Source organism: Miniopterus natalensis, chromosome 8 (assembly GCF_054644295.1).
Source record: "Miniopterus natalensis isolate mMinNat1 chromosome 8, mMinNat1.hap1, whole genome shotgun sequence".
Taxonomy (NCBI): domain Eukaryota; kingdom Metazoa; phylum Chordata; class Mammalia; order Chiroptera; family Miniopteridae; genus Miniopterus; species Miniopterus natalensis.
The window spans coordinates 69,701,893-69,726,358 of NC_142088.1; the positions used below are offsets into that span (position 1 = coordinate 69,701,893).

A 24,466-nucleotide genomic window follows, 5' to 3' on the forward strand; every position below is an offset into this window, starting at 1 on the left:
TTCTTTGAAGATCTGGAGAGATAGATGTTCACTGTTCTGACTTTAATTGTGAGTTAGGAACCTGAAATGACAAACTGCTGAAAAGTCAAACTGACAGGCAGCGAGGTCGGGGTTCAAGATCTACATCTTCTCTTCCACTTTCCTTCTGACTCTAAAACCCTTCAGATATTCTTTGGGGGGACAGGAAGAGCACACTCAGTGTGTGCCAGCCTGGACCGGGCTCCCTCTTATCACAGCTGCACTTGGCCACTTGGAAGTTCTGCTTAAGAGCCCCGGGAGTTTGTCTTTCTCTTGCGTGCTTCAAGATGCTGGGTTTGCTCCTCAGCTCAGCCCCTTGCAGCCAGCAGCAAATCGGGGCTGACTCCTGCCTTCTAGAACTGACAGCCCAGCCGTGCTGCGCAGATTGGCAAGAAGTGGCTGTTTGCCTGCTGCCTCCTGCACACGAGCCCCATGATTCACTCCTGGAGACCTGGCCTGCCCCTCAGTTCAGCTCTGTCATCAGCTCAGGGGAGCAGTGACAGCCCTCACTGCCTTTCTCTTTTTCTCTGGTCTCAAAGAACTGTAAGAACCCAGTGCCAGAAAGGCCCAAAAATATCCAGCTGTTTTCCATGGGGCACTAAGGTGTGCAACTTCCTGCGAGTTTGTCAGCTCCAAATTTTTCCATCAGAGCTCACTCTGCTTGGATATGGTTTATGGATTAAGGCTCAGTGTGTTTTGTGAATTTTCATTTGAAAAAAGGGATTTTCTGCTAAAGCAGTTTTCAAAATATTACTCAAAGCTTAATCTTTTTACAGAAGAAAACCTCAGGCACAAGGAGGGGAAATAATTTGTCCAAAGTCACCCGGCAAGACGGTGGCCGAGCTACAGCTAGAAGCTTAATCCCTATGCTCACGCCGGCATGCATTCCACATTTCAGTTCTTACGGATTATAGGAGAAATAGGACCCATGTGTGGTTAATAGGCCTCGTGTAGGAGCAGGGTTTGTGTAAAGGTGTGTGGAGGAAGGTGGTCTGGCAAAGAGAACATTCCTGTTTTGCCTTTGGCTCTGAGTACGCTTTTGAATGTCTCTGGTCCTCTTTATTTTCACTAGAGAACCAGAGAGGACTCGGATTATTTTACAGTTGATGCTGAAAGGCAAGCCAGGTGGTTCTGGCAGGTGAAAAGCACCGAAGGCGTTTTGCATCAGGTACAGGTTGAGATACCTAAGGTGGTCCCCAGCTCTGAGCTTTTGTGCTTCTGCCTTACTTTCATGTCTCGGGCCTCTTTTTACTGACCTCGCCCTGTTTTTCTGACTCCTCTTTGGGGCCCGTCTTGTAGGTAGGGCCTTCTTTTCACTTGCTCATTGATTCCTCCGCCTGCATTCTCTCGCTGCAGCCTGGACTCAGATTCTGACGTTCAGCTGGATCCCCTGACACGTGCGTTCCTTTTCTCTCTGCACCTGCCTTGCCCACGTGGATGGGCTGCCTCTGTGGATCTCCAGGTGAAAGTGGTGATGTCTTTCTTTGGACCCTCATGGCATCTTGCGCTGACTTTTGCTGTGGGATATGGAGCTCTTTGCCACATAGTTAAACATCTCTTTCCATTGAAAACAAAGGCTATGCTTTAATCACTTCCTATATTCGTGGCACCTGGTACGGAGTAGTTGCTCAATGTATAATACTAAATAAATGAGTCAGTTGTTAATCTTAAATATCCCTTTGACTGCATCAAACACTCAGGCTTCTGAACTTGGCTGACAAAAATATCACATAAGTGTGCTGAGTGGCTTTCCATTCTTCTTGCCTGTGGTTGAAGGCCCCCAATGCCAGGCTCTTCTGCACACAAACAAGGCCACGCCTGATGTAATGCCTGCCAACCTGGCCTGGTTCGCCCCTCTCCACTCCCCCAAATGTACTGATATGTCTGTTCTGGAGGTTCCTGGCCTGACAGCTCGACTGTATCTTCCGTGGGGGACTGAGGGGCAGCTCGGCAGTGATGGAGGACCTGGGCTGCAACCAGACTGCATTGGCTCAAGTCCTGCCTCCACTCCTTGCTGGCTTTTTGATCTTGGTTAACTCACTTAACATCTGTTTCAAGTTTTCATTTTTAAAGTATGGATAATAAGAGTGTCCATCTTCTGGGGACCTGTGGGGAGAACTAAATAAATGATTACAGCTAAAACACTTAGCACAATCCCGGGCATATCTTAGCACTAATGGGTATTAGCTATTGCCATTACTGTTTACCTTGCAGATGCCCATGTCCCAGCCCAGACTTAATGAGCCAGCATCTACAAGGTGAGATTCAGACCCAGGAATAGCTTAAAAATTCCCCTGATGATTTGGATGGGAGCTACTGACTTAGCTGCCAGAGGTGCTTTCTGAAACCTGAACATGCTTGGCCTGTATGCTCTTAAGCACCTCTGTATTTTTATTCTCTTGCCTGTGGCACCTCTCTGCCCACCTAGTTTACCCTCCAGGCCCTTGCCAGATTTGTAATCGCATGCACAGCTCAGCACCTGGCCCAGAGTGAGTTCCTAGTAAATGAAAAAAAAAAAAAGTATGAATGCATGCCTGATAGGCACTGTAAGAGAAAATTTAAACTGTTTCCTTCCCCCATAGTCACTATTGAATGATTACTCTGTATCAGGCACACTTCTAAGTTCTTTGCATGTGCTCTCTCACTGTACTCATCTTCCAGGTGAAGATACTGAGGTTCAGAAAGGTGAAGCCATGTGCAAAGGTCACATGGGTGCTAAGAGGGAGAGGCGGGATTTGAACTCTGAGCCTGTGCTCTTGACCTTCCACTATACTGCTCTTGATGTAGACCACGATATTTCTCCTGAGCTTTGCCATGGTGGAATTTTGATTCGTTTTGTCTTCCCTTGGATGGATTGTCCTGTCAGGCCAGCAAATCAGATGAACACTTCTAGGTGCCAACCAGTTGAACTGGTGATTCACACTTTCCAGTCTTTCAGAATTGTCTAAAGTCCATGCTCAGTCCTTGGGTATTTTTGTTTTTCTTTTAACCTCAGATGTGATTCCCCTTGGGCTAGCCCAAGTGTACCCCTGAACATCAGGATTATTTGCATTCTTGGTATGGGTGTTGGTAGGCTGAGTTCCCAGCTTGGTCAGGAGTGTAATCCAGGGGATTTAGGTAAAAACAAAACAACAAAAAAAGGAAATACTGGTTGGCCATTTCATTGGTCCCTAGAAAAATTTACCAAGAAAAGTGGTAATATTTTGTGATAATGGATTTAAATAGCCAGAATGGTTGAGGCTGAACATCGGCAAGTTCTAGAACCAGTTAAACATAAGGTACCTTACAACCTTATTTTTCTCTACTTCTCTAATTCTGCAAAGTTGAATGCCTTTGGAATTTTGGATCCCAATTGTGCTTTCTTTATAGATGAAGTAATAAATCTCTCAGATACATAGAACATTACCCACAACATAGAACATTACCTACAACGTTTACTATGCCGCAGTACATACTCACCTAATGAAATGTGTCGTGCCTGTTTGAAAGTCTCGAGTATACAAGGTACCTCCTGGTACTAATATAAATTAATCTTGGTGTTTTCAGGGCAAGAGAAAAGATCAGTCCTCTTAGAAACACACTTTCTGCATTAGTGATGTCTTTGAGTAGGATTTGGATGCACTATGGAAACCCAATGGACTGCATTCAGAAGGAAAGTCCCAAACCCATTTTGGAATATAAGCTCAATAATATGGCGGATAAATATTATGGTATTGGAAGTAGGACCGTTAGTTCTGAAGTGTGGAAACAAGTGTTACTGTCAAGATGTGTGTCTGACAAGCTGCTCCATTACGGGTACTTGCTTCTTTTGGCAGATTGGATCTGGAAACAGCACTGATCTAGGTCAGACCAAAAGGCATGTTCCAAATGATTTCCATTGTCAGTGCTAACCTGTCTTTAGAAACTTTTAAAAAATCAAATAATGCATGCTTAGAATCTAGAAAACCAGATAGTGCTAAAATGTGTATATAAATCTATAACTATGTATATCACATATAAATACATATGTGCATATATCATTTAATATAATACTGAATCATAGTACTAAATTTTTATATCTATTCATATGTAGACATTGCATATATATCTTGCAGTCCCCTGAGCCGATCTGCCCCTCCCAGTCCCCAGTCCTGCTGCTCAGATGCTTTTTCTACTCTTTCAGCTGCTTTTTCTGTGATATTTCTAAATAATGTTTTTGTATCTATTTATAATGTTAATTTATTTTTTATTTATTTCCTATTATGGTAGATTACAATATATATTTCTTAAACTGCCCACACCTTCCCTATTCTCCAATGAATTATATCACCATTGTTAAGTGTATATTTTGTGTTTATTTTTACCATGATTGCAAATGTTTACTGTTGAATCAGAGCATTTATTGTTGATTATATTTTAATCCTGTTAAAATATTTTTTCCTAAAGTTATTAATTTCCTCACTTAAAAAATTTACTTAGTTTTCTAGGAATCCATAGTTAACTTTTCCCAGTCCTTTCAGCAGCCCTTGACAGATGTGCCAATGACAACTTATTTTTAAAACATTCTTCTCATACTAATAATTAAATTCTCAAGTCACCGTATACTGTTGGTTGTTTTTTTTTGTCAGTTGTCAAGCAGGAGAAGTTAATTATTAGTTGTGCCATATCGGAAGCAGTTTAAAAGGCCTACCTTCAATATTTCTTTTATTCTAACTCTAGTCAATTACTTATATGTGAATAAAGAGACAGAAATGATATGGTTTAGTCTTTGGTAAATAGCATTCATAATTTGGTTTTATGGTTCCATGAATACTCAATAGGTTTTAAGGTAAGAAAGATCCTTTGTTTCTGAGTACCTCTGACATCTAGAATAGCTTCGGCAAATGATACTTCGTGAGCTGTTATTTTGTGAACGGGTAAGTGAATATCCCACTCAAATGACATATATGTTTCTTGCCTTTCTAATTTTCTTCTCATTCATCCTTTCAGCCCAGATTTGTATAATCAGGAACGTGAGATATTTTATTCCTAGGAGAAGTTACAATTATTTAACTTGAAAGAGACTGTGTTTTTAGAGATTGCCAGTAGAGGGCCTTACTAAACTGAATAAACTCTTGTGCAGACCAGTCGCAACAGTTCAGTCATTGTTTGCAAGACACCTGATTAATGGCAGTAAAACTACCACAGTGATTTTTAAAGTGCATTGTATTTATTTCCGGCTGGAGAAGTAAAAAGTCTTACCTTTTCATTTTCACTGTTCTCTTAGGGGCGAAGTAGAGAATTCAGATAGATCATTAATAGCCCATCAGCCAAACCAGGACTTTGAACACCAAGTCATAAAATCTATACAGGACATTTCTTGGGGAGTTGGGGCAGTGTCTCAGCTTTTTGGGAAACTAGTACTGGCTGTTGAATACATGGAGGAAAGAGATGATGTGCTGTCTATCCTGGGGACAGTTTATACTTGCTTCCTAATTTTGAGTGACACCCCCTCCCCCCCAACAGAAATGGGTTTTCTCTTCTCTGTGCCTGGACCAGAATCTTCTCACTCTATCCGATGCTGTCGATTCAGACACATTACACTTACTGTCCGGTGAAGGAAACATCCCTGGGGAATGGAGCTGACTTTTCTGAGTTCACTCGGCGGCTTAGAGCTATTCTCCTACTCACTGGCCGGTTTTCAGCCCCTGCTACTGACTGGGATCTCTCCTTCTGGGGAAGGCTCCCCTCTGACCCTTCCTCAGGAAACCTTTCCCTACTTGTTATATACTCTGGTAGCTTCAGGTACTTGTTTTATAGCACTTACCATTCGTGTAATTAAATTCATGGTCATCCATTTGACCAAGAACATCTTCCTGTCTAGGCTGTAAGTCCTGTGAAGGCAGAGCCTGTGTCTATCTTGTTTAATATTGCAGCCTTCGCACCTAGAACAGTGGCTGGCAAATGGTAGGCGCCCAACAAATCCGTGGCGAATGGATGGATATAAGCAAGTTTTCTGATTTTAATTTTGTACTTTCTCCTCTCCGTTTTTACACTTATGAAAACACTCCTTTTTGTAACTCACCTGATGACATTCAAATCTTACGGCATTCAGAATGCCTGTGGACTCGGGGCCAAAGGCGTGCCGTTGCTTTTTACCTCACTCAAGGCTGAGCGAGCGCGTGCTTTATTTCCAGTCGTGCGTGCATCAGTATTCACGGCATTTGTCAAATGAGGGCTCCGTAGGCCTGAGAGTAAATGAAGAAGAGAGTGAGAAAGATTTTTCAGGACAAGGCAGTGGGAAGCAGAAAATGTTCTGAGCTGATGTTTCCCAGGTTGGGCTGGAGGTTTTCTGGATACCCTTTCCCTGAGGCTGCATTTAGAAAGACCAGAATCTTTGGAGTCAGTTAATACAGGTAGAGGAACAGAAAACAAATAGCCACAGCTCGTGCCCACGTGCTCTTGGCCCGTGGTTATACCTGGGTTTCAATCTCTGTTCTGATCTCCATTGATTTGGGGCGGGCTATTTAACTTCATTGAGCTTGGTTTCCTTGCCCATAAAATATAGTAATATCAACAATTTCAGCTACTGTTTATGAAGTGTCTACAATGTGTCTGGCCCTGTTGTGCTTTCTATATTGTTTCATTTATTCCCCAACATAGCCCTCTGAGGTAGACATTACTGTTACTCCCACTTTATAGATGAGAAAACCAAGGTGCCAGGAGGTTAATTTGTTCCAGATTGCACAGTAAGACTTTGAACCAGAGATTTAGATTATGTTACCTCTTCATAGGACCTTCGTGAGGGTTAAATGAGATAAGTACCTAGGGTGCCTGCACAGCAGTAACTCCCGTTACATGGTGACCATTATAATCATTATTGGCTCTTTAGCCTCGGAGGCATAATGGGCCCTTGTAAGTAGGTGATTGCTGAAGGGAAATGAGACGGCTGATGACAGCACTGTATGTCCCCATCGTAGGGATTTGTTTAATCCCCGTGCCACATGTCAAGAGCCCCATTTACTCAGTGCTGGGGCACACGCCGGTATTTGCAGCCCAGAAGAACTACCAAGGGGCCCGCCCATCTCGAACCACCTCCTGGGCTGTGAATGCATTTATTATGTTCTCACCATATGTGCATATTTTCATTGCTTAGCGCATTGCATCTGTTAGGCGATGCCCTGGCTTTATCATCTCTGAATTTTGTTTGGCAAAACTGCCAAATCCTTTGGTCTTCAGTGTTATAGAACTGCTTGTTCGAAGAGCAGTGGAACCAGGTGATGGAGCAGGATGGGCGTGAGAAGTGTCCGGATCCTTTTGGCGGGGCCTTCCCCCCGGCCCACCTCTCCCAGCTCCTCCTGCCCCCTCCCTCTTCCCTGCCTCTCTTACCCCACCTTATTTCTCTTTCCTTGTACTCCTCAGTCCCCTCTCTCCCCACCTCTCCCAGCTCCTCCTGCCCCCTCCCTCTTCCCTGCCTCTCTTACCCCACCTTATTTCTCTTTCCTTGTACTCCTCAGTCCCCTTTCTCCCCACCTCTCCCTCTATTTTCTCGCCTCTTGTGCTCTTCTCCCTGTTGACCTTGGTTTTCCTCTCCAACCCCCCCCCCCCAAGAAAGGAGCTCAGAGGAGCATGACGGGGCCAGTGTTTCTCATGGGGGTTTAAAGGAGGAAGGAGTCCTGTCAGCTTTTCCACCTCTCCATAAACTTAACATGCTGATGCTGTTAAACAACACGCCCAGATTACAAGACTAAGTAAGAGAGAAGCCAAGGAGCACGGGAGAGGTGATTCTCATCGGGACAGAGACTTGAAAGACCCTGCGTGTAAAATCCTGCCACAAGCCAGGTGGCCCCATGTGCAAGTGAAGGAGGGAGTCGGATAGTCCCGAGGCCATTTCTTTCCCTGCAATCCTGTTACTACTTAACACTGAGTGCCTGCAGTCTGACTCACAACAAAAAGCACCGAGGAGCAGACCCCTTCCCCCAGACAGTGGGTGCAGGTCTGGGCTGCGTGCATGGGGACTTTTGAGTGTCTGTGATCTCCAGAAGTCCCGTTTTTCTAAAGTGCCAAAGCGATCCGTCACTGCACAATGCTGTGTGTCCTCACAACAGATGTTAAAGAATCACCGTTGAAAGGGTATTTCTGCAAAGCATTTAATTATAACCTCCACTGAAGATTAACAGATGTTATAATTGTCTTTACCCTTTGATTAGTTTCTGCATGAGTAGCTTAGATTTTCCTTCTCTGTCTTGTATGATCTTTATAAAGAACTGACATGTGTCTTCTATTTTCTAGAGATAGTTCCTCACCGGACTTAGTGAGAATCTTCACAGACTTATAATTTCATTCTGTTTTCCCTTCATATCTCTATCTGTCCCTGTCTCTATCTCTGTCTATGTCTCTATTTCTCTATCTCATCTCTATCTATATATAAATATCTCTATATATGTGTATGTATGTATATATAAGTACACACACACACACACACACACACACACACACACACCCTACCCCTGGGGTGGAGTGGGCTGTGCTTGTATAGGCCGAACCATTGGTTATAAAGGTGGCTGGGTGACCGGAATAGAAGCTGGACTCTGTCTTTACTTTTTGTTCATTGAAATGATTGTTGCCCATGATATTCTCTGCGGGGGGGGGAAACTGTGCAAAGTGGGAAAGGAAAATTTAGCAGACTTTGTGCAGCAACCAAGCATGCCAGCTACCAAGTGTGCAAATGAGTGCGCAAACAGAAAAATCACATTCATGATGTGAATGCCTGTGGATTTCTCTGGCAGTATTTGCTCTGGAAAGATAAGTTATCAGCCAGAAGCCTTATCAACAGCAAACGCATTCTTTTTATCCCATTACTTCAGCCGAAGAATTCTCTTCTTTAGCTGTGGTTTGTGTTCTGGTTCCCATGCATCTCACCTTCTGTTTAGCCCATCAGCAAGCATGATGCCACCAACTCCACACCGACAAGGATTCTTTTTTCTCAATGTCCACGTTAGCATGTTTCTGCCTTGAGAAGAGAACATTTTAAGAAAGGAGTTTGGATATTTGGTCGGTTTGTGGGTGGCGAAGACAAGAGGAACAGCAGTAAGGAGTACTTTTGGAGGGTCTGCTTCATGCTAGTCTCCACCTCTCCATGTGGAAGCATCTGAAAGGATTCGCGAGCCAGGGCAGAGGTCAGTCTTTAGATCAACTTGAGGTTACAAGAGGAAAATAAAATTTGGCTTCACCAGATAAATTAGCATTAAACATTTAATAAAAAAAAAGGAGGGAAATACTTGGGTTGATTTATCAAACAGGCCTCAGGTAAATTTGACCTTTACCTGCACTTGCTAAGAAAGAGGAGGGAACCTGCAATGGACGCGATATTTACGCTTCTAGAGAGTCAGGAGGAAAAACACTTGTCTTTATGGTGCTCACAACATGTTGGGGGAAAGAACCCACGTGGTCATTAAAAAATACTGTGAGCCAATCAATAGGATTAATTTCCAAATGAATGACCAGAGCTTTGCCAAATTAAAAGGTATAGAGGTAGATTTTGAACATTCTAGAACCCATATCTATAAGAAATGGCCAAATAAATTTTATTTATTCAGGTTATTTGGAGGAAGAAGAGGGTTTTAAAACTTTTTTGAAGTATAATATACATACACTAAGTGCACATAAGCATATAGTTTGATAAATTTTTACAAACTGATTATCTCCATGTTACCGGCTTTCAGACCAAGAAGTATCGCCAGCACTTGAGAACTCTCCTCAAGTCCCTTTCAGTCATACCCGAGAGGTAATCAGCCTGCCAGCTGCTGGTAGCGTGGAATAATGTTGCTTGGTTTTGTGCTTTATATGAATGGAATCACACATTATGTATTAGTCTTTGTCATTCAAACTGTGTTTATGTGATTCATCTGTTTTCCAGTGTTTAGTTGTAGAGTTTTCATGATCATTGTATAGCATTCTGTTGTGAGATGATATCATGATATATTCTTTCTACTGTTGATAGGCATTTGGATATTTCCAGTTTGGGACCGTTACAAATAGTGCTGCTACAAATATTCTAGAACATGTTGCTTGATGAACACATATACACATCTGTTGTATATTAGTATGTGTGTGTAGGTGATCACTGGACCACAGGGTACCTAGAAGGTACTGACAAACAGTTTTCCAAAGTGGTTATACCCATATATATTCCCATTAACAATATATGAAGGTAAGGTGGTGGTTTAATTTACTCAAGAGAACACTGCTTAACTTCTGCTACTGCTTAAGGATGGAAGTTAAAGGGAAGCAGTGTGGCCTAATATTAGGCAGAACTGTTGGCCATTTGGAAATTCACAGAAAAAAGCTGGGACCCTATGAAATAGTTCCTTGTCCCCGAAAGTGGTCAGGCAGTGATGGGATGGTCTTCACTGAGAACAAAGGTGAGCTGGAGGATTTCAAGGCCTCTTCCATCTACAGGCTTTGTGAATCTAAAGGAACAGTCTCAGTAGAAACTGAAAATGAAAGCGGTTGAAAGGGGCCACTGCTGTGGATCAGGTGGTCAGGTGGCATGAGACAGGCCGTGAGTAAACAGGAGCGATGACACAGGCAGGGCGGACTGTGAGTGAGCGCGGAAGCTAGTTTAGGAAGGGAGATCGCTACACGAGCCTGAGCAGGAGGTGGGAGAACTGAGTGTAGTCGTAAGAAGAGAGAATATGGTCGCAGATGGAACAAAGAGCGGTTAGCTTGCCGCAGCCACAGGTTTAATGTAGAGTGCAAGTGGACCGCAGGTTGACATGGTTCATTCCACTGAATGCTTAGCACCAATTATGAGACCCATAAAACAGAGCAGAGGCACTTGATCAGCTCCGTCGGAGATCAAGTGAGGCCTGTGAGACGCCCTGGGGGAAAGCTGTTCCTCAGGGAGATGGCCAGATAACACTCCACCATAGGACAGCACGTCCGCAAGACTCGGGGGAGGCTCTGGAGTGCTTGCACTTCTGCCCCTGTCTCTTCCACACATTTGATCCCCCTGGTTTCTAACTTAAGTTTATGTTTGCATTCAGTATTCTCTCTTCCCCTGGAATAACTCGTGGTGCTTCTTCATGGTTAACATCTATTATGGTAGCCCAGTTACCAGCCCGTGGTACCTGATACTGATCAAGCACTGCTTTGAACACTGTTCCTATCATTGCTGATTCCCCGTGGGGTGGGGGTGGCCGCAGACACATCCTCTACTGGACAGAGTTATTTGAGATCAAATTTCACCCAACTCTATCTTATTACTTCTACTTTATATTGATGTTGTATTTTATGATTCCTTGATAAAGACGCGAGAAATATCTTGCATAACTTAGTACTAAGAACTGGTCAGACAGTACTAAGAACTTTTTGCTTTAACTGCCAGGAAGCTCAGAGCCAAATTTACATGCTTAATTATAAGTGTTTTTTGGCTCATATATCATGCCTATTGACAATTTAAATTTTTTTTCAATTAAAGTTAACATTCAATATTTTATATTAGTTTCAGGTATACAGCATAGTGGTTAGACATATAATTTATGAAGTGTTTCCCCTGATAAGCCTTGTACTCATGTAGCACCATACATAGTTATTACAGTATCATTAACTATATTTCCTGTGCTGTACTTTATATTTCCATGACAATTTCGAGACTACCAATTTATACTTCTTAATCTCTTCACCTTTTTTACCCAGGCCCCTCCACTGCTCCCATCTCGCAAGCATCAGTTAGTTCTCTGTATCTATGAGTCTGTTTCTGTTTTGTTTGTTCATTTATTTTGTTCTTTAGATTATATATAAGTGAAATCCTATGGTATTTGTCTTTCTCAGCCTGACTTATTTCACTTAGCATATAATACCCTCTAGCTTCTTCATGTTGTTGCAAGTAGTAAAATTTAATTTTTTATGGCCAAGTAATGTTTCATTGTATATATGTGCCGCTTCTTTATCCAGCTGTCTATTAATGGGTACTTAGGTCGCGTCCATATTTTGGTTATTGTAAATAACAATGCAGTGAACATAAGGGTGCATATATACTTTCGAATAAGTGTTTTGGATTTCTTCTGATGAAAAATACCCAAAAGTGGAATTCCTGGGTCATAAGGCAGCTCCATTTTTAATTTTTTGAGTAACCTCCATACTGTTTTCCACAGTGGTGACACCAGTTTGCCTTCCCACCAACAGTGCAAAAGAGTTCTCTTCTTTCCGCATCTTCACCCATGCTTGTTGTTTGTTGATTTATTGATGGGAGCCATTCTGACAGGTGTGATGTTATATCTCATTGTGGTTGAAATTTACATTTCTCTGATGATTAGTGACATTGAGCATCTTTTCATATGTTTATTGGTTATCTGTATGTCCTGTTTGGAGAAATCTCTATTCAGGTTCTCTGCCCATTTTTAAATTGGATTGTTTGTTATAAGTTCTTTATATATTTTGGTTTTTAACCCCTAATCCAAATGTATCATTGGCAAATATCTTCTTCCATTCAGCCATTCAGCAGTTGTCTTTATATATTGTTGATGGTTTCCTTTGCTGTGCAAAAATTTTTTAGTTTGCTCTAGTCCCATTTATTTATTTTTTCTTTTGTTTCTTTTGCCTGAGGATATACATAAGAAAAAAATATTGCTAAAAGCAATGCCAAGAGTTTACTTCCTATATTTTCTGCTACAAGTTTTATGATTTTGAGCTTACATTTAAATCTTTAATCCACTTTAAGTTTATTCTTGTATATGGTGTAAGAAGGTGGTCTAATTTCATTTTTTTTTTTTTGCATATATATGTCCCATTTTCTTACCACCATTTATTGAATAGACTGTCTTTTCCCCATTCTATATTCTTACCTCCTATGTCATAGATAATTGACCATATAGGTATAGGTTTATTTCTGGGCGCTCTATTCTGTTTCATTGATCTCTGACTGTTTTTATGCCAGTACTATGCTGTTTTGATTACTGTAGTCTTGTAGTATAGTTTGTTATCAGGTATTGTGGTACCTCCAACTTTGTTCTTCTTTCTCAAGATTGCTTTGAGTATTTGGGGTCTCTTGTAGTTCCACATTAATTTAGGATTTTTTTTTCAGTTCTGGAAAAGATGCCATTGGTATTTTTATAGGGGTTACATTTTTATCTGTAGATTGCTTTGGGTAATATCTACATTTTAATAATGTTAATTATTTCTACACAAGAGCATACTATATGCTTCCATTTATTTTTATCTTCTTTGATTTTTTTTCTTCAATGTCTATTAATATTCCAAGTATAGGTCTTTTACCTCCAAGGTTAAATTTATTCCTAAGTATTTTATTGCATTTTTGCTGCAGTTGTAAATGGGATTGTTATTTTAATGTCTCTTTTTGATAATTCTGTAGTGGTGATTTCTGAATATCAATTTTGTATCCTGCTACACCACTGAATTTATTTATTAGGTTTTTGTTTTTTAATTTAGAGAGAGAAAGAGAAAGAGAGCGAGAGAGAGAAACACTGATGTGAGAAACATCAATGGGTTGCCTCCTGCATATTTCCTGACCAGAGGTCAAACCTGCAACCAAGGTATGAGCCTTGACTGGGGAATTGAACCCACAACTTTTTGTGCATGGGACGACACTCCAACAAACTGAGTCACCAGGCCAGGCCTCTTTGGTGGAATCTTTAGTCTATATATAGTATCATATAATCTGCAAATAATGACAGTTTTACTTCTTTCTTTCTAGTTTGGATGACTTTTATTTCTTCTTGTCTGATTGCTGTGGTTAGGACTTCCAATACTATGTTGAATAAAAGAGCTAAAAGTGGACATCCTTGTCTTATTCTTGACCTTAAAAAGCTTTGAGGTTTGCCCCGTTGAGTATGATGTTAGCAGTGGCTTTGTCATATATGGTATTTATTATGTTGAGGTATGTTCCCTTTATTTCTGCTTTGCTGAGAGTTTTTATCATAAATGGATGCTGGGTTTTGTGTCAAATGCTTTTTTTCTGCATCTATTGATATGATCATATGATTTTTATCTTTCATTTTGTTTATGTAATGTATCACATTAATTGATTTGTGGATATTGTATCAAACTTTCCATTCCAGGAATAAATCCAACTTGATTGTGGTATATGGCCTTTTTAATATATTGCTGAATTTGGTTTGCTTATATTTTGTTTAGGATGTTTGTCTCCATGTTCATTAGGGTATTGGCCTATAATTTTTTTATTTTTATTTTTGTAATGTCTTTGTCTGGTTTAGGAATCAGGGTAAGGCTGACCTTGTAAAATAAGCTTAGGAGCCTTCCTTCCTCGTGAATTTTTTGGAATAGTTTGAGAAGGATAGTTGTTAATTCTTCTTTGAATGTTTGGTAAAATTCACCTGTGAATTCATGTGGTTGAGGACTGTTGTTTGTTGGGAGTTATTTAATTACTGAATCAATTTTGTTGGCTATAATCTGTTCAGATTTTCTATTTTTTTGTTTGTTATTCAGTTTTGGAAGATATGTTTCTAGGAATTTATCCATTTCTTCCAGATTGTTTAATTTGTTGGCATATACTTTTTTGTAGTATTTTCTTATAAGTTTTTGTATTCCTGTGGTATCAGTTGTCACTTCTCCTCTTTCATTTTTTTTTTTTTTTTTTTAATTTATGTCTTCTCTCATTTTTTCTTCATGAGTCCGGTTAAAGGTTTATCAATTTTTTCTTTTCAAAGAATCTTTTGGCGTCATCAATATTTTGTATTTTTTTAGGCCCTATTTGGTTTATTTCCACTCTGATCTTTATTATTTATTCCACTCACTTTGAGCTTTTTTTTCTAGTTCCTTTACATGTAAGCTTAGATTGTTTACTTGAGATATTTCTTTTTTCTTGATGTAGGCCTGCAATGCTATGAATTTCCCTTTTATGACTACTTTTGCTATCTCTCATATATTCTGGGTCATTGTGTTTACATTTTCATTGGCCTCAAGGTAGCTTTTGATTTCTTCCTTAATCTCATTGTTAACCCAGTCATTGTTAAATAACATGTTATTTAGACTGCATGTGTTTTTCAGGTTTTTTTTCTTGTAATTGATTTCTAGTTTCATATTATTGTAGATGAAGAATATGCTTGATCTGATTTCAACCTTCTTAAATTTATTGAGAATTGTTTCATGCACTAACATGTGGTCTATCTTGGGAAATGTTCCATGTGAACTTGAAAATAATATATATTCTATTGCTTTGTGGTGAAATGCTCTGAAAATATCAATTAAATTCATCTGATCTAGTGTGTTATTTAAGTCTTCTGTGTCCTTGTTGATTTTCTGTCTGGAAGATCTATCCATTGATATCAATGGGATGTTAAAGTGCCTACTGTTACTATATTACTGTCAATCTCTCCCTTTATGTCCATCTGTATTTGCTTTATATGTTTAGGTGCTTCTATGTTGGATGCATAAATCATTTATTTATTTATTATTTAGTTTTGTTAATTCTCGCCCGAGGATATTTTTTCCTTTGCTTTTCAGAGACAGTGGAAGAGAGATCGGGGGGGCGGGGAGGGAGAAACATCGATGTGAGAGAGACACATTGAGTGGTTGTCTCCTACATGCGCTCCAACTGGGGCCAAGGATCGAGCCTGCAACCAAGGTACACTCCCTTGACTGGAATTGAACCTGAGAGCCTTCAATCCATGGGCCGGTGCTCTAACCACTGAGAAAAACCAGCTAGAGCGGATGCATAAACTTTTACAAAGGTTGTATCCTCTTGTTGGATTGATCCCTATATTATTACGAAATATCCTTATCTCTTATTATAGCCTTTGTTTTAAAAGTCTGTTTTGTCTGATATAAGTATTGCTACCCCAGCTTTAAAAAAAATTATTTCCATGAAATATCTTGTTCCATCCCTTTACTTTCAGTCCGTATGTGTCTTAATCTGAAGTCAGTCTCTTGTAGACAGTATCTATATGGGTCTTGTTCTCTTATTCATTCACCTATCTTACATCTTTTGATTAGTGCGTTTAATCTATTTACATTTAAAGTGATTATTAATGAGTACAATGTTATTGCCATTTTATTATTCATACTTGTGTTCTTTTCCTTCTTTTAAAGACGTCCCTTTAACATTTCTTGTATTGCTGGTTTGGTAGTGATGAACTCTAGATTTTTCTTGTCTGGGAAACTCTTTATTTCTCCTACAATTTTAAATGATAGCCCTGCTGCGCAGAGTGATCTTGGTTGTAGGTCTTTGCTTTTCATCACTAAATATTTTATGCCAGTACCTTCTGGCCTGCAGAGTTTCTGTTGAGAAATCAGCTGGAAGTCTTATGGGAGCTCTCTTATAGGTAACTAGATGCCTTTCTCTTGCTGCTTTTCAGATTCTTTGTCTTTAGCCTTTGCCAGTTTGGTTAGATGTGTCTTGGTGTGGGCCTCTTTGGGTTCATCTTGTTTGATGTGTTTTCTGGACTTGAATGTCTATTTCACTTGCCAGTTAGGGAAGTTTTCAATACCTTGGTTCTCAATACCTTGCTCTCATCTTCATCTGGTACCCTTATTATGCAAATGTTTGTGTACTTGATGGTTTGTCAGATGTCCCTTAAACTATCCTCGTTGTTTTTCCTTTTTGCTGTTCCAACTTTTCCCCCTGCAACTTGTCTTCCAAATCACCGATTCAATTCTGTTATCGATACCTTCTAATGTAGTCTTCATTCCAGTTGTTTTATTCATTTTTGACTGTACTTCTTTTTTTTATGGTTTCTATGTTCCCTTTTATGCTTCTTGTCTTTCTGTTGGAGTTCTCACTAAGTTTCTTGAGCATCCACACCAGCGTTTTGAGCTCTGTATCTGGTAAGTTAATTACCCCCATTTCCTTTAGTTCTTTTTCTGGAGTTTTGTTCTTTTCGTTTCTTTGGGACATATTTCTTTGTCTCATCATTTTGGCTGCATCTGTATGTTTCTATGTATTAGTGTATCTGCTTTGTCTCCCAGTCTTTGCTGGGTGAACTTATATACTAGGTGTTCTGTGGCACCCAGTGGTGCAGTCTCCCTGATCACCTGAACAGAGTGGCATAGGAATGTCTGTTGTGTGTGTTGTGTGCCCCTTTCTAATGTAGTTAAGTCTTGATTGCTGTTGGCACATTGGTGGGTGGGATTGAACCTCAGGTTGAGTGACTGTTAGGATTACTCACCCCCCCCTCCCAACACACAGTGTACAAGCTGCTGTGCAGGGGCTGACACCATAGATCAAGATTTGCCCAGTGGGCTCTCGTACCTGATGAGACCACCCTTTGTGTCTGCTACTTGTAGAGCTAATCAGATGGTGCTCTGTGTGGTCTGAAGCTGACCACCAGGCTTCTTGGTTCCTGGGGCATCTTTGGAGGGACTCCAATTTAGGCAAAGTTCAGCCACTACCTGTGACTGGGAATACCTGGTAAGGGTTAGTTACAAAGCAAACCATGGTTGGTACCTACCTGTGCTGGAACTAGAGGTGCATGGGAGAGGCCTTGCTGCAAACCAAGGCCCCGGTGCCTATAGTATGGGGCCTAGGACACCTCTGTAAAATGTACAGTGTACCTTGAGGCCTGCCTCTGCTTGTCAGTTGCTCATAATGCTCAGCTGCGGAAAGAGACTCAGTCAGTATGTGGTTGGATGAGGCATGGCCTCAGGGAGTCACTAGGGTGGGTGAATAGTCGATGCACATTCAGATTTGGCACCAGTGCCAAACCTGGGTACATTCAGTGAAAGACATAGGGCACATTGAGGTCAGCAGCTGCCTGCTTGTCGCCTGGGGACTTTTGAGTTTTTAAAGAGAGGCTACAGCAGGGGCTAATGTTGTCTGTCTCCAAAATAGCCTCTGGCGGTACAAGAGTTGGGTGGGGCTGGATCTCATAGAGTCGTTAAGGTGGAGCTAGTGGAGCTCACCAGGTCAATGCAGATTCAGATTTGACTGTGAGAGTTGAGGGCTCAACACAGGGACAATGGAAGCTGTGTCTTTAGCCTTTGCCTTGAAGCCAGAAAATTCAATTTCTCCCTGTATATCTCTGGAACCTCCAGAGTCACCTTTCTTCTGCTGAGTCCAAGGTGAGTGCCCTCCAGCAAGTGAGTCTATATGTAGGCCCTTTAAGAGAATGCCTGGGTTTCAGCCTGGATGGAATCTTTGCTGATATTCACAACCAGATGTTGTGGGGGCTCCTCTTCCCAGCACTGGTGTTTCAGGCTGGGGAGTCTAGTGTGGGGCTGGGACCCCTTGCTCCTGAGAGGAGGACTTCTGCAGCTGAGATATCCCTCCCAATTCTCTACTGCCATGTGGGTGTGGGGCCAGCCAGTTTCTTGTGTCCACCTCTCCTACCAGTCATGACTTGGCTTCATTATATCCTTAGTGATAGGAAACTTCTGTTCAGCTCATCTTCAGATGGTTCTCCAGGTGGATTGTTCTATAATTTAGTGTTAATTTTGAAGTGGTCATGGGAGGAGGCATACATACCATTTACCTACTCTGCTATCTTGACTGAACTGCTTATTTACAATTTTAATTCTCTCATATTTGTGCTTTGTGGTAGACAGAATTCTGTGGTGGACTCTAAGATCCCAGCCCCCTGTTATATATGTACCTGGTGTATGATTCCCCGCCTCTTGAGTGTGGGCAGGCCTGAGGACAGGATGGATGTCACTCTTGTGATTAGGTTACATTATATAACAAAAGGGGTGTGTGTGTGTGTGTGTGTGTGTGTGTTTTAAAAATGTAATTAAGGTTCCTAATCAGTTGATTTTAAGTTAGTTAAAAAAGGAGATTTTCTTGGGTGACCCTGATTTAATCAGGCAAGTCCTTTAAAGAGAACTTAGAGGTCAGAGAATTGAAGCCTTAGAGATTATCCTGCTGACCTTGAAAAAGCAACTCTTTATGAGTTCCACTGATGCAAGGAAATTAATCCCACCAAAAACCACATGAACTCAGAAGACTCCAAGCCTCAGGTCAGACCTAAGGCTTACTGACACCTTGATTTTAGCATTCTGAGACTTGAGTAGAGGTACCAGCTAAGCCGTTATCAGATTCCTGACCTCAGGCAGCTATGGGATAATAAATGTGAGTTTTTTAAAGCCTCTCAACTTGTAATTTGTTATACAGCAATAGATAACTAATACATACATTTCCACTCATCTATATTTCAGTTTTATCTTTTAGTTATTGCATATGTAGCTCTTTAATTTTTTGTAATTTAATTAAAAGGGGATGGATAAAGGAGTACATTAAATGGTGTCATAGGGCCCTTTACATTCACTCCAGAGTGACTGGAGGGGCAGTCCCTCGGTGACGTTGGCTGCCTCCTACCTCTGTGACTTGGCTTTGCCCTCACCTCTGTCTGGATTGTCCTCTGTCCTCACCTGCACCTGTCAAAACTTCGTCTAAACTTAGAGGCCCAGCTTGAGTTTCACATTCTCCATAATTCCTGCAGTCTGTGTTTTGGAGGCTTTTGTGTGTGTTTTCTTCCCATTTTGAAATCCCTACAGCTAGGCTTCCCAGGATGAAGGCTGACATCACAATCCCTTCAGGGAGGTTTTTAAAAATGCAGTTTCCCATCATTCCCTCCCTCTCTATCTGCCCCAGGAATTCTGGTTCATTACTGAATGTTTGAAAACCCTTTCAAGCCATATCACTGGGCAGGTCGGTTTGGCAAAGGTTACCCTCATTCTTACACAAGTCAGCTCTGTGTATAGTGTCCCGTGTAATTTACTACCTGTGCTTATGGCTCTCAAAACTGTTAGCCAAATTTTTAGATTAACTCTTGCCCGGGCAGCGTATTGTATATTTCTTCATTTAATTTTAAACCTGGTTTTATTATTTTCCTGCTTGTATCTTCCCTTTGGCTTTACTCCCTCAATTATTTTATCTTTTGTTTTTGTGTATATTTTTGTAAGTAATCACAAATCCTTGGGGGGAATGAAGTTGGAAATAAATAAACAGAAAGCCCACATACTCCTCCCTAATTCTTTAATGCATGTGAATCTCGTTTCCCTGGCAACAGTAAAACTTTCTAAACCACGGCCTCTGGCTTATACTTTATTCATGCCCTTGTCATAGCTTACAACCTGAGCATATAGGAGCAGTGTTCAGAAGACTAAAGAAGGATGGTCGGACGGATCAGCAAAGGTTCTGGTTTTGCAGTGTTCCTTCCTCTGCTTTTTCCCATCCTTATCTCCTTCCTGTCCCCCCTTCCCTGCCTTTTGAAGCACTGAACAAAGAATTGCTCTTTTTTCTAGACTCAAGTATTAGAGGCTAGCACAATGCACAGATCAGGTTTTAGAATGAATAAGAGGACTCTTTGTGTCTTTCAGAGTGTTTCATCTGCCTGAAATGGCTTTTGACTGAGGTGTATTTTTTTAGCCTCCTGGTTCTGTGAACAGGCACATTCTAGATGCAGGGCTGGAGGGGACCCCTCCATCATCAGGCACTGCCCTTTCCCCTTCCGAAGCCCCACTGAACGTAGTACATGTGGGACGGCAGCCATGCCCTTACGCCAAAGCACACATCTGTGATACCACTGGAAATGTGGCAGTGCAAGCGTGCTTGGTAAATGGAACATAATTGAGCAGGGCAGCAGGTTTATCATACAGCGCTGAAGAGTCCTCTAGGGAAGTTCTACAGAGGCAGTCACTGTGAAAAATCTGATAAATCCTCTAGCTACTCCTTTAAAGCCTGTTCTACTGTTTTGAAAATATCTCTTGGGCAATGATGAGTCCCTTGACTCACCCTACTTGTTCTTTCTGCAGATTACTTAGATTCTTTTCAGTGGGGTACTCTCTTTTTGCCCATTGGCTTTGTTTTGAGTGTATTTGACTATATCTAAAGAACTAGGGGCCTGGTAAGATGTGCTGTGTGTGTGTGTGTGTGTGCAAATGCGCACTCGAGCGCACATATGCAGGGTGTGTACATATGCATATAAGTGCATGTTTTTGAGTTTCAGGGCTTCTGTTTCTGCCATTTCAGTTAGACAAAAACAGGTTATTATTTTATGCATCCTCAGATTCACAAGTCACTAATCAAGTTTAGAAAGCACTGTATCAAGCCAGAATAATTTCAGGGAATTTTAACTAGTGGTATTAATCTTTTTAACTGAAATTGAAATTATTTTCAGCTTGATCGAGAGGTTTTTGTGCTATTTTCTCAAATATCATTGGGGTTATGCTTAAGCTATTATAAATATTTCAAAAACAAGTGTTTGAACCATTGAAACCTGCCTCTTTCCTCCCCATGAGCCCATCCTGTTTTTATAAGGCTATAAATATATGACTTCAGAATGTTTCAGTTTTGTTCCTTGGGTGTGGTAGATGGATACTTAGTGAGTGTTAATGGAAGCGTTTCACAGTGTAGATTCTGAGAGCTGGCATCTAGCATTCACCGGTGTCAGTGTGGTGGCCACTGAGGCCATTGGACTTGGGAGGCTGCGCTTGTGGGACAGCAGAGCCCACAGGCAGCTGTGTTGCCCGTCAGATGCTACACCATGATGCTGATCAGGTGCAGCAGGAATGTGTATTTTCAGAATTCATTTGTACCTCACAGTCTCCAGCACGGCCTGCACCTTTTGCGTTGGCCTCCAGCTTATCCAACCTGTGCCGACGTGGGCGGAGGGAAGTGGAGCACCCAGCTTCCTTGATAAAGCAGCTCTGGGTGCCGAGCCCCCCTGGGGAAACACCTTGCAGATCTGGTGACACAACTCGGCTATTTCTGCATCTCCTGCCGCACTGACCGCAGAAGGTTTTACAAGAATAGCATAAAAGCAAAACGTTTAATATCATGGAACAGATAATGAAGAAAATTGGATGAAGAAAGAGTTGATTGTAGCCTCAAAGTCTCCACACCAGTTGCCTTTGACATTTGGTTCCATGCCCCTCTATTTCCTGTTGGGTGTGCTCTTTCCCAAGACCTGATCGGGATTTTGTATGAGCCCTTGTTACCCAGGGACCATAGGAGTTCTGCCTTACTGTGTATCCATCATCAAATGTTCCAGACTCTTGAGATTTACCCTTAAGGTGAGATAGTGATTAGCAGAAAGAATGGGGGCAGGAAGTCCAGGGTTAAAGGCATAGAGTGACTTGGGAGTGAATTGCGTAGGCAGGGGACACTCTGAGATGTGAAGCTGATTATGAAGGCTGATCATTACCCTTCCAGGAACTTGTGGGCATCGTTTTCTGCCTTTCTGAACTGAAAATATCAGCAGTCATTGGGACGTGACAGGAAGGAGCCAGCGATTTAGATGAATAGGAAGCGGATGCATTCAAAAGTAGAGGGGACCAGTAGTTCTTTATCCTTGGGAACAGTTCGTCTGTGTGTGCACCAGAACACACGTTGTGGCATCATTTATGATAGTGATAAGTACCCGCATCTAAATGCCCGTCAGTGGGGGGTGAGTCAGACAGACAGTGCTCTGTTCACACTGTGGTGCCCATGTCGCCATCAAGGGAACAAAGAAGAGCTACTGGCAAGACCTCTTTGATACATTATTAAGTGAAAAAAATCAAGTTGTCAAAAAATATGTAGAATAGGGTACCCTTTATGTTTCAAGAGCTATATGTAGTTAAATATGTATATATGTATATAAATGGCCAGGAAAAGTTCTAGAACTATAACAAATTATTAATAGTTTTTTTCCCTAGTTAGGAGGGTATAATTGGAGGTGTGTGAAGAGGAATCTTTATGCTGTTTTCCATAGAGGTTTCTGTATAATTTTAACATTTTATTTTGAGAATATATTCATGTATTCCTTTTGAAAAAGATCTACATATGTGTATGTTTATATATATGTATAGTTATTTATGTATATTTTAATAAGAAGGAGATATTCTGAAGGAATGTTTCATAGGATGAGGAAGGAATTTATTTTTTTCCAAAAAAGTAATCTGAGATACCAAAGGTAATACAAAAGAGGAACAGAATCTCAACTTTTTCCTGTGTGAGCTATGGTAGTGCATTTCTAGTCATGGTAATGTTTAATTTAAGATACAAATCAAAGCTATTAAAATACAAATCACTAGTAATTTCTAAGTAGGTGTGAAGCAGCATAAGTTATTTGCAAAGAAATCCATTGCTCAGGAGTTTAATTTCATTTCAAATAAGCGTAGCTTGTTCCAAATACTCGGCACTGGGATTGGAGATAACTTGGTAAGTGAACTGTGGCTTCTCTCCTTGAGGGTGAAGAATCGAGTAGGAAAGACAGATGTGTAAACCCCTGTCGTCATTCATGAGCCCCCACTACATGAGAGGGCTGAATGAAGTACCGGGGAGGAGACAAGTAGGGGGCATGCAAATGAAAACAACAACAGAACCCACAAATACTGATTATTTTTAAGGCTATAATAAGTTTTCATGAAGGACCATATGAGGCAGAAGTGGAGGTCTAGGATAGGCACAGGGAAAATGAAGAAGGGAAAAGGCTGATGGCCTGAGACCATAATGATGTTGAAAAGACTAACGGTTTTGGTGTCGATGAAAAGTTCATTTCGGGAAGTTAGCAGTGATAATATTGTATTGAAATAATATTAGATGTGAAACTTCCAGGGACCTAGAAAAAAGGCCGACTGTAATAGCTACTGCTTCTTGAACACTTGCTGTGTGCTGGGCACTCTGCTACGCAGTTCATGTGAGTTACTTAATCGTTGTAGCAACCCTGTCATGTAAATAACATTGTGTTCCTACCTGCAAGTAGTGTTGTGATTTACCTTTTCTAAGGAAAGTTGAGACTAGCAGAAGCTAACTTACTTATCCAGTGTTAGAAGTCAGACCTGAATAGCTCCCAAACCCCAGATTTTAGTCGTATTCCAGTACTCTACCCGTAAGCAGATGACCTTGAGGTCTTGCTCTCAAAGCTGAACCTGGGGGTTACAGCGTTCAGAGGTCATCCCTGTCAGCAGAGGGCAAGAGCGTAACAAATGGACTGAAAATAGGGATGGGCCGAAAGCCACCGGGTAAAGATGCCCAGGACGTGCTGTGGAGGTAGCTCTGCCCTGGTCGTGCAGTGCGCAGGGGGAGGGGACTGGGATCCAGGAGCGTCCCACAGCTTGTCACCCGGAGGCAGCGGAGCACTGGGCGGCAGCACTGGGTGCCGTGGGATGGAAGGGAGGTGGTGGAGGCCTTCCGCAGCATCTCCCAAGGTCATGACTTCCCCGAAGCAAACGATCGGGAATGTTCTCAAAGCTAGGCAACCATAGTGAAAATGTGGAAACCAGCTACGTGTCTAATGATAAAGTGTCTGGCACACACTGTGGCACGTCCCGTCAGTGAGCTGCGCAGTCCTCGAAAACGCCGCTGTGGAAGATGCGTAATGGCACTAAATGACCCTTCGCGGCCTGGCTGCAGGTGGGGGACTGCGCAGCGGGCACTCCTGCTTTGGTCAGCACGTTGTTGTAGACGTTTGTGACGCCTGTGGCTACTTGTCATCCTATGAACGGCTTTTCTATATTTGGGGACATTCCTGCATTGTGACCACCTCCTCCCAGCGCCGAAGCCAGAACCGATTTCCAGCCTCCCTTGCAGCTG

At 41.5% G+C, this 24,466-nt stretch overlaps 1 protein-coding gene across 5 annotated transcripts in view; it reads left to right on the forward strand.

Annotated features, from left to right (window-relative positions):
* NCKAP5 (NCK associated protein 5) overlaps positions 1-24,466 on the forward strand; it is an 883,253-nt gene that overhangs the window by 89,357 nt on the left and 769,430 nt on the right. The gene's annotated exons all lie outside the window — the stretch shown is intronic.